The 10878-nt window shown below is 47.2% G+C and overlaps 1 protein-coding gene across 3 annotated transcripts in view; it reads right to left on the reverse strand.

The window, feature by feature from the left end:
- LUZP1 (leucine zipper protein 1) overlaps positions 1–4832 on the reverse strand; it is a 78618-nt gene extending 73786 nt beyond the window's left edge. Inside the window, exon 1 of one of the 3 annotated variants that reach the window (XM_068539117.1) lies at positions 4727–4832. The gene's annotated coding sequence lies outside the window, so the exon portion shown is untranslated. The remainder of the gene's footprint in view (positions 1–4726) is intronic. The other 2 variants (XM_068539118.1, XM_068539116.1) reach the window with 2 other exon arrangements.
- Positions 4833–10878: the final 6046 nt, after the last annotated feature.

A 10878-nucleotide genomic window follows, 5' to 3' on the forward strand; every position in this document is an offset into this window, starting at 1 on the left:
CCCTGGGTGGGTGGAAAGGCAGCAAGAACCCAAAGGGAACTCAACAGGGGCTGCTAGGTCCTGGCAATGCTGTTTCTTGATCTGGGTGCTGGTTACATGAGTATATTCAGTTTGTGAAAAAAATCATCAAGTTGTACACTTATGTGTACTTTTCTACATATAAATATTATATACTTCAATTAAAAGTTGTAAAAATTTTTTAAATTTTTTGCAAGTTTTTAGTAACATATGTTTTAAAAATATTACTCTGTCCAGATAAAATGGGAACAGAGGAGCACATGCAAATATGGAAGGACCTGATTGACATATTAACCTGGTGGAAGCTTTCAGATCCATATAAAACAGGAGGAGCTTTTTCATAAAATAAGTCAAGCAGCCAGTGAATACAAAGTACCATGTTTATAAAGAATAAATGCTGGGTCTAGAAAGGGAGTTATACAATAAAGGATGAGCTATAAATTCCTTTGAATGTGAGAAGGTATCTCTAGAAATTAAAAAAGGAATAGATGAAAACAGCAATGCCTAAAAAGGTGAGCCATGCTCATTATCTTTTAGCTTATATTTTAATATGGTATTTAAGGTGAGCCATGCTCATTATATTTTAGCTTATATTTTAATATGGTATTTTCAAGCTCTTCCCTTGACACCCTAACTCCAATACAACAGTGTAATGAAACAGAAAGATCCTAAACTTGAGCATCAATCACATCTGAGCTGAAACCAATGGTCTGACCCTCACAGCTCTGACAGTAACTGCTCTGAGCCCAGCTCCCTCATGTATAAAGAAGATAATGACTACCCCATAGCTGTTACTTTCTATCACCAGCCAAAATGTTGAATTGGTAGACTGGTATTTTAATTTAATTATCATTTCCTAATGGTATATGGAGGGCCGATGGTTGATGGGTTTCCGTTCTCAAGATTCATAGGTGGGACAAGAGGATTATGTAAGAGTCAACATATAGATATAGGATGAATAAAGAAAAACGAGAAAGGGACTTCCCTGGCAGTGCAGTGGTTAAGACTCTGAGCTTCTATTGCAGGGGGCACAGGTTTTGGTCCCTGATCGGGGAACTAAGATCCTGCATGCCACATGGCACGGCCAAAAAAAAGAAAAATGAGGAGTCAAAGATAAAACTGGGGCTTCTTCTAGCAGGTCAGATACAGCAATTTCAAGCATTTTCTAAGACAGGGACTTGAGCTGAAGCAGATTGGGACAGGTTCAGTGACTTCAGAAATTATGAGAAGGAAAAAATAATCTCTGTTTTCCCAGCAAGACACAATTCCTACCTAATGTATTCCCTTTGTGGAATATTAGCTAAAACAAGTTAGAGATTAACACTAAGGATATTCTGTCATAGGTGGAAGGGCAAGCCTTTAATCATTTTATAGCATCCCCACCCTAAAGAATTATTTGAACAACCATATTGTGTAAAGCACTTAAGTATAGCCAAAGATGTTAAGTTTTATATTTCAAGAGCTACTATTTCAAAAAAGAAACAAAAATAGAAATTCAAGTTGTTAATAAATCTTCGGGTAATTTTTATTTTCCCCACAGTGTATCCCCTATCCTAAAAAGTAATGAAAACCCGGTTCCTCACGAATTTATCTTTCTGCTGATCTGACAAGTGTCCTCATCTCTACCTCTCTTACTCTTCTCATGCACCTCACCATTAGATACCTAAGGTTTCCCTGTTTCCTACAAAGTTGGCACACTGACTCTCTAGTATTCACTCTGATCTCACCAGTATTGATTCCGAACATAGGAACTTCACAACATTCCCAACGATCACTCTGCTAACCAACACCTAAGAGATAACACACAGTTTAAACAAATGAGGGCAGTTGTGGTGATCACACAACTGTATGCATTTGTCAAAACTCATTAAACTGTACACTTCAGGTTGGTGAATCTTATCGTATGTAAATTATACCTCAATAAAGCTGATTTTTTTAAAGAGAATGAATGCATTCATTCATCCAGCAATATTTACTGAGCATCTATTATGCACATCAAAGTTTATACCAAATCTTTCAGCTTGACTACTTGGGTCCTACCTGTATTAAATGTGTGTGCTCTACTCATAAACTAACACTGTCCCAAAAAGCCATGTTCCATGAAAAATGGTTCCATTTCTGATTATGAATGTCTCCTTAATGATGCCCTCTACAGCAGAAGGACCATTAGCTATCCATCATCTTCCATTACATAAATGAAATCTATGCTCTTTATTGTAATACAAATGCTTCCATCATAAGAAAAAAATTAAGCACCTAAGCATATAGAACATACCTCTACCACAGCCTTATATGTTTGTCTTTCTATCAAAAAAATTAGAATATCTCAAAAGCTTACTGATAACATTGCTGGAAGAAAAGGTAATATTATTGGGGAACAGACTTAATTGACTCATTTTAGCATCCATAGTGACCCAGTGGCTGAGTCAAAGGCCTGGAAACTAGGCCTCCTGGCTCCCAACCCAATATGCAGAGTGGACCTTAGAAACAGACTTGGGTTTGAATTCCAGCTCCACTTCTTACTAGTTGTATGCATACACTTAGGAAAGTCACCCTCAGTTTGCTCATCTGTGAAACAGGGATGCCAACCACCACCTCACATTGTTGTGAAGACTACATGAGAACTATACCATGTAGCACAATTACTGGGCACAGAGTAGGCAACTCAACAATATTAGTTCCCTTTCTTGGTCTTAAATATTTAAGAGTAAGAAAATATCTATTAATCAAGGCTAATTCACAATCCCTATTAGTAATCACAGGACAACAATGAACCTGTATTTGCTCCTTGTTCATACTCTAGATCAACTCCCTTCCCATCCCACCGTTTCCAGTTTTTCAAACTTCAGTTACTATGTTTAGAAGTGATTTAATTTTAGAAACCTGGAAAATTCTTCTGAGTAAATTGAGCAAAACCTTCATCTGCCCCAAGGGGAATTCTGAGCAAAATAATTATTTCTAACAAGAAAAGAATTTTTTTCTATGGGAGTTATTCAATTTAACCACATGAATGCCGCCAAAGCTGCACGCAAAGTAACAGAAAGCCGTCTGGAACACACCGTATAGATTCTCCGAAGGGAAACATCCCCCTAAAATCCAAACACCTCCCTCCCTAATCTTAGGTAGTAAAATCTTAATAGGTGATCTGAATTCCCCCGCCTCTGACACCAGTCCAACTCCTTAGGCCAGAACTGCAGCAGTCCGTAAAACGCCCTGAACAAACCCCACCTCTCAAAATACCCGCAAAAGGCAGGCAGGTCCAGGTAGTATTTTCTCCTTAATGGACAGATTAAACACTAGAAGCACAATTCCCTTCCCAAGGTCATCCAAGTCAGTGAAGGTGCGACGGAGAATTTGCAGTCTCTTGGGCTGGGCTTTCTGGAGATCATACTGCAGGGATTTTCTTTTTTTTTTTTTTTTTTTTTTTGAAGTGGGGGCTGCCTATTCTCTTCCCCTCTCCCACCCTCAAGTGTGAGCACTGGTCTCGGCATTTCCGAAACAAGCCACAACAAGCTCTGCAGTGTTAGGAAAGGGGCTGACGCGATGAAGAAACAGATGCTCCAAAGCAAGATGGTCTTTCTCGGCTCGCAGAGCCTCCTCCAAGGTTATTAACAGAAACCGCAGGCACCCCAGGGAGCTCTACAGCGGGTTCCGAACCCCCAGCCCGGTCGCTCCGGGACGCCAGGTTCCCCTCAGCAGCCCTCGCAGCCCGAGGCCACCGGCCCCAGAAACCGCACTTCATTCCAGCGCTCCGGGAAGCCATGGCTCTTTCCCCGCCCGGGCAGGGGTGGGGGCGCGCAGGGAGGCGGGCCGCTCGCGCTGCGGAAAGTTCACCGCGGCTGCGGGCGGGGGCGGCCCCGACCCGGCTCGCCCGCGTCCCCCAGCAGATTCCACCATTAATTAGTCCTAAGGACTGTCTACTGGCAACTTAAACAAAGCGAATGCCTCGAATTCCTTCCCGGCCCAGCGGTCTGGCTGCGAGACCAGCATCGGCCGGGACGCGGGCTGGCGCTGCGGGCGGACAGCTGCGGCGGCCGCGGCGGGACCCCCTCCTCGCCCATCCCGCGTCCCCGCCGCCGGGCCCCGCAGCCCGGCCCGCACGCCAGCCTGAGCGCTCCCAAACCTCCCTCCTCCTCCTCCTTCTCCACCTCTCCTCCTCCTCCTCCTCGGGAGCTCCCGGGCTCTTCCTGTAAGATCACTTCCTTCCTCCCCGGGTGCCCACGGGCCCCGCGCAGCCCCCTCCCCGGCGGTCCCGGCCCCCCGCCCGGCTGCACCGCTCCCCGCCCCCACCGGGCCCCGCGCGCCTCCCCACCCCCCAACTTCCAAACTCGACCCTAAAACTCTCCTCCGCTCAGCTCTTGGCCCCAAACATTTCTCCTCAGATTCTCGCTCCCACCAAGAAGTCTCTCAGAACCTTCCCTCCCCCTTCAAAGGAAAAATCTCCAACTCCAAAAGAATTCTCAAGGTCTCTCTCCAAAGATCTCCCTTTCCGAGCTCCTTCTCCGAAATTCCGCTCAAACTCTACCCCCACCTCAACTCCACACCCCCCCAGCCCTCGCCGGGGTGCGCCCTCCGGTTCTGCCCGGTCACCCCTGGGTGCCCCGACCCCCTGGCGGGGCAGGCCGCCTCCTCCGGGCGCCCTCCTCTCTCCGCCCGCCCGCCCGGCCTCCCGCGCCGCGCTCCCGCCACCTCCCCGCAGACTCCTCACCTCGGCGGCTACGGCCCGCGCTCCCGCCCGCCAAGGGCTCCGGCGCTCGGCTCCCGGCGGCCGGCGCCTCCTCCGGCTCCCAAGACTGACAATGAGGGGCGGAACCAGAAGGTGACGTAAGCGGCCTGGGAGGCGGGGTCTTTGTGGGGGCGGAGCTGATAGGCGGTCCCGCCCCCTTTGTCTTCTCCCCCTTCCAGGGACTTGGACTTTTCCAAGTTTTATCGCCTGTCTAGCTAGGTGCCCAGGTCCTGTGCTACGCGCGGTGGAAAATCGAAATGGAAGACAAGACGTCCTGCTTTCAAAAGGGGCACTCTCAGGGGATTGTGGGATTAAATGAGATAATCCATGTAAAGGTATTTAGCCCAAGGCCTAGTATGGAGTAATCTCTCAAAAAATACTATTTCTATTACTCAGCAAAGTGTGGAAAAGGAACTCAGCTTGAACTCAGGAGGCATGAGTTCCAGTCCCCAGCTCTGCTATTAATTCCATGTGTGATCCTAGACAAGTCCTTTGCCATCTATGTTCCCTCCTTTTGCCTCCTTTAAAATGGGAAGGGGTGGGCTTCCCTGGTGGCACAGTGGTTGGGAATCTGCCTGCCAATGCAGGGGACACGGGTTCGATCCCTGGTCCTGGAAGATCCCACATGCCGCGGAGCAGCTAAGCCCGTGCGCCACAACTGCTGAGCCTGCGGTCTAGAGCCCGTGCTCTGCAGCGAGAGTAGCCACCGCAGTGAAGAGTAGCCCCTGCTCACCGCAATTGGAGAGAGCCCGTGCGCAGCAACGAAGACCCAACGCAGCCAAAAATAAATAAATGAAATAAATAAATTTATTAAAATGGGAAGGGGCAATGACCAGATGATCTCAAAGGGCCCGCCAATAACTCTGTGGACCTACTATGTGCAAGGTACCTAGAGCCCAGAGAAGGGAGAGGGGGGCCTTTGAAGAGAGCCCAAGACCCAGATCCAGCATGGTACAGAACACAGCTCTAGACACTCTCCCCTCAGATGCCCTCCCACATACTGACACAGGGTTGCATTCACAAGCCCGGACACAGATGCTCTGAGGGCTGCTTCCTCTTTGACTGCAGCAGCATAGCTGGTCTCTTGAGACATCTCTTGTGTAAGCTCCTTATTGCCTATGGAATAAAGGCCAAATGCCTGGCCTGGTGTGATCTCTTCCTACCTTTACACACACACACACACACACACACACAAAGTTTATCCAAACTTCCCCTAGCACACCCACTGCTTTCCCACATCTGCGCATTGCTCATGCTCTTCCCTTGCTGTCTCTTCTCAGTTTACAACTCTTCCTAGTTTCCCCCAGCCAGAAGCTGACTCTCCCTGCTCTGAATACCCATGGCATTTTGTTAACTCTCATGTGGGCATGAACACATTTTAACTTGTGTCAAACTGACCTCCCCTTTGTTTCTTAGCACTTCCTCACTTCCTTGAGGTCAGAGCCCACACATGTTTGTGGAGCTCAGGTTCTGATGCCAGAAAACCCTGGGATTGTATACCCGTGTTCTGGCCTGTACTAGCTCTCTTTGAGCCTCATTCTCCTCATCTGTAAAATGGGCATATTAATACAGTCCTTGTGGTGTTCAGTTTAAAATTACATAAGACACTGTGTGGAAAGCACCAGGCACAGTTTTCCACAAACGATGTAGCTGTCATTCTTCTTTTCATTCTTTTTTTTTAAATTTTTTTTATTTATTTATTTTTGGCTGCGTTGGGTCTTCATTGCTGGGTGCGGGCTTTCTCTAGTTGCGGCGAGCGGGGGCTACTCTTCCTTGCGGTGCGCAGGCTTCTCACTGGGGTGGCTCCTCTTGTTGCGGAGCACAGACTCTAGGCATGCGGGCTTCAGTAGTTGTGGCATGTGGGCTCAGTAGTTGTGGCTCACGGGCTCTAGAGCACAGGCTCAGTAGTTGTGGAGCACAGGCTTAGTTGCTCCGCGGCATGTGGGAACTTCCCGGACCAGGGCTTGAACCCATGTCCCCTCCATTGGCAGGCGGATTCTTAACCACTGAGCCACCAGGGAAGCCCTTCATTCTTCTTATTGTTATTATCATCAATATTATTTCTAGTTCCTAACACCAGATAGCATCCCTAGTGATAATCCACCTAATCATTTCATAGTGGAAGACTTTGAGGTGCTGAGAGAGGAAGAGGCTCACTGAAAGGGGCCCTGCAGAGCATTGCCATTGGAATAGAAACTGCAGTTTCTAGACCCCAGGTGGATTCTGCAGAGTCACAGCTGATACCCCAGAGTGTCTCTGTCACTCAGCACCCCTCCAGGTTGGGGATGCCTTCGAGTTCTCATCCTTTGCAGCAGAGCTGACCCGGTTCTCCCTTGTGCCTCTCTCCTCTCGTTTTCCTTACAGAGAGATGGATCTGTGTTAAACTGCCCTTGGCAACTCCGCAGTCTTCTAGCAGAACTGCAGCAAGGCACTGGGCGTTTCCAGAGTGCTGGCCTGTGGGGAGAGGGAAAGGGCTTTGGGGTTCTGATTAATGTCCTGCGAGGGGGGACAGGCAAATGGCTGTTCTGAATTGCCTGGGCTGGTCCTCAAGAACCCCTAACAAATCGCAGCTTATTTCTAGAATAAGAGATTCAAAAATTCAACTTCCCATGAAAGGAAGGCATGGCCACAGGATTGCTGCAGGCAAAGAAAGGGCCTTTACTGAGTCCCTGCTATATGCTGATTCCAAGCATTGCAGACACTTGGAAGAGAGAACCCAGGACATACAGGGGAGGTTCTGAAGACAGAAGCTTCTCTCTGGGACCCATGAACCAATCAGCCACTTATTCATTCATTCAGAGCAAAAGCTTTGGCACAGGACAGATCAGGATTCAAATCTCAGCTCCATTACTTACCAGCTGTGCGACCTTGGGCTTTCAAGTCTCTGCACCTCAGTTTCTCATCTGAAAAATGTGAATAACAATAGTACTTATTTCATTCAGGGGCTGTGAGGATCAAATGAAATAACATGTGAAAGAGCTTAGTTCAGAGCCTGGCACCTAGTTCATGCCAGGATATGGTGGCTGCTGTTACTATTCCAACATGGCCTCCCAGTAAGGCCTCTCATGTGCTGGCCTCTGGACTGGAGGTAATAGTCCCAACCATAAGAAGCTCATTTGGTAAAAGGAATGGAATAGATTTTCATGAATAGGCAAGAAAAGGTGTCTACTGGGTACTGTTAAATTAAAAAAAGAGTAAGAGTAAGTTGCAGAATTACAGAAGTAGTAGGATCCCATAATTATAACTTATATGCTTAGTATATGCATTACAAAATGGAGAATATAGGAAACTAAATACGATGCCTTCACCTTTATTCCTTTCTTTTTGTTTTGCTTTTCTTTGTGTGTGTGTATAGCAGGAATTTTCAAAAAAGACTCTACTGAATGCTAAGAGGGAGAAAGAGGATGAAGACACAGCTACAAGGTGTATCAGCAATGGGCATCTGAACCAACTGTTCATACGCCATGGAAAATTCTACAGGTTCCATCTCATTCTTCATGGCAGTCCAGGGAAAGCCCCAGCCCAGACAATTCTCATCTTCTCCCGCCTCCCCAGCCCTTAGCTGCACTTGAACTTTCAATGGTATAGCCAGAGGCAAGACTCTGAACAGAACTCCCAGGAACCATAGCAAGGCCAGTAGGAGAGACCTTTAAACAGGAAGAATCTTTTTTTGCTCCCTGTCCTGTGCCCCATCCCCACCTCCCAAGGAGTAACAATCTGACAGCATCTTGTGGCTACAGTGCCTAAAACTGCCTGCACTTTCATTTCTCCTCATTATATCTTTCTGCAATTTAAATTTTTTTACAAGGAGGATGTATTACTTGGTCATCAGAAAAAAGGCAGTAAAGATGTAAATAATAAGAAAGCTAACCAAGCCCGCGCTGGTTCACTTTTGTTGTTTTCCAAACAATAAATTAGAACAATGTGGTTGAGGCCAATGCTTAAGTCTCACAGGAATCATAGAAAGTAAGAGTGGGAAGGGATAGAATCACCCTCAATTTCTCCTACCACCCCCCAAATGGCCTAATTTTAAGTCCTCTCACATTTCAGACCACCCACCAACACATGTATTTCATTCATTCATTCAACAAACACTTATGGATCCTTTACTATAAACCAAGCATCATATAGGTTATGAAGGTCATTATTCCTATCTTGCAGATTAGAAAAACAAGGCTCAAGGAGGTAAAGTAAACTGCCCAAAGTCTCACATCTATTGGGGTCTAAACCAAGACCTTCACAGCATCAAAACTCAATTCCTAAAGGGTGAGGGCTAAATTCCAAAGTGAGTGTGCTGTGCACTTAGGCAGCCATGATTGCTGGGTGGCCTCGGGCAAGTCACTGAACTCTTCCCAGCAGCAGTTTCCCCATCTCTGTGGAGTAAGGACATACCTGGATATTTTACGTAAGTTAAGCACTTTGTAAGTTGTAACACATAATTCAAAGGGAAGTCATTATATCAGCTCTTCTGAGACTGATTCTCACTCATCTTTGGATCTCTTGGTGCTTTCCCCATTACCGTTTATCCCCATTAATGTTTATCCCCCATTAACACATTTAGGACAGTCTTCCTTGCACAAACTCATATTATACCCCCCACTAGCCTCGGACCTCCTCGAGGAGTGGAACAATGCTTATTCATTTCTAATGCCTTTCCGCCCCTAGTGCAGTGTCTGGCAGTCCCTCCATTCCTTCACTCTTTTTTTTATTTCATAACAAATGACTGAGAGCCTAACATGTGTAAGACAGCAAAGGTCCCTGCCTTCTTAGACCTTAAGACTGGTGGGGTGGAGAGACAAGAAAATATTAAGCACAGTTTATTACTTCATTAATTAACTGCATTAAATCTCACAAAGTGGGACTTCCCTGGTGGCGCAGTGGTTAAGAATCGGCTTGCCAATGCAGGGGTCACGGGTTCAATCCCTGGTCCGGGAAGATCCCACATGCCATGGAGCAGCTAAGCCCGTGCGCCACAGCTACTGAGCCTGCGCTCTGGAGCCCCCGAGCCACAACTACTGAGCCCGCGAGCCACAACTACTGAAGCCCGGCGCCTAGAGCCCGTGCTCTGCAACAAGAGAAGCCACCGCAATGAGAAGCCTGCACACCGCCACGAAGAGTAGCTCCCACTCACCGCAAGTAGAGAAAGCCCACACACAGCAACGAAGACCCAACGCAGCCAAAAATAAATTTAAAAAAAAAATAAAAATCTCACAAAGTATCAGTCCAGGTGCAATGAGAGCTTGGGGGATGTGTTGTGGGGACCTAAGTGAATCCAGGACATAGGGAAGGCTTCCTAGAGGAGGTGGCCTTGAGGCTCAGAGACGTTAAGAAATTTGTTCAATGTCACACAGCTGTTGAGTGGAAAAGCTGGGATTTTAACCCAGAACACCTGACTCCACACCCATATTCTTCTACTAGACAACACTGTCTTTTATCTCCTCCCTCCTATTCTTCCCTGGCTCTTATTGGTGAAAGGGAGCAAGGTCTGTCTAACACGGGATGCTCAAAAGCAATGTTTTTCCCAGATTGGGGGATCAGGGCCCCCTTTGAGAATCTGGTGAAATCCATGAAACATCTCCCATGTATACATGTATACAGACAGACCCACAAAGTTTTGCCTGCAATTTCAGGGTTCATAGGCATCCTGAGGCCCAGGTTTAGAACTCACACCATGCGGACCATAGGACTTTATAGTGAGATGCTCAGAGCCTCAGAAAGAGATACCAGGGCCCCATGGGGACCTCAAATTCAGAGACAGACCCCAGGATTCTATAAAAAGATTCTCAAGATCCAGGCGAAAGATCCTGGGATCCTGTAGAGACCCCAAGTCCTTCCCCTGCAGAGACTTTAAGGTGCCACATAGATTGCAGAGGAGGCTCAGGCCTGGACAAAGCTGGTGTCCCCACAGGGGAACCCATGGGCCTTGGAAAGCTATGGTAAGACCTTTTTTGGGTCACTGACACCTTTGAAACTGAGGAAAAATGCAACACACAAGATGCTGTACACAAAATCAAGGCGTTCACAGACCCCTAGGAGGCCATCAGTAACCCCCAGAATCCGGCCTCCTGTTCTTGGGCCTCCGCAAGAACCTGAAGCCCCTCAAGAACCTGGACCAGGACCACAGACTCAAGGCA

This window comes from Eschrichtius robustus, chromosome 3 (assembly GCF_028021215.1).
Source record: "Eschrichtius robustus isolate mEscRob2 chromosome 3, mEscRob2.pri, whole genome shotgun sequence".
In the NCBI taxonomy this organism is placed as follows: domain Eukaryota; kingdom Metazoa; phylum Chordata; class Mammalia; order Artiodactyla; family Eschrichtiidae; genus Eschrichtius; species Eschrichtius robustus.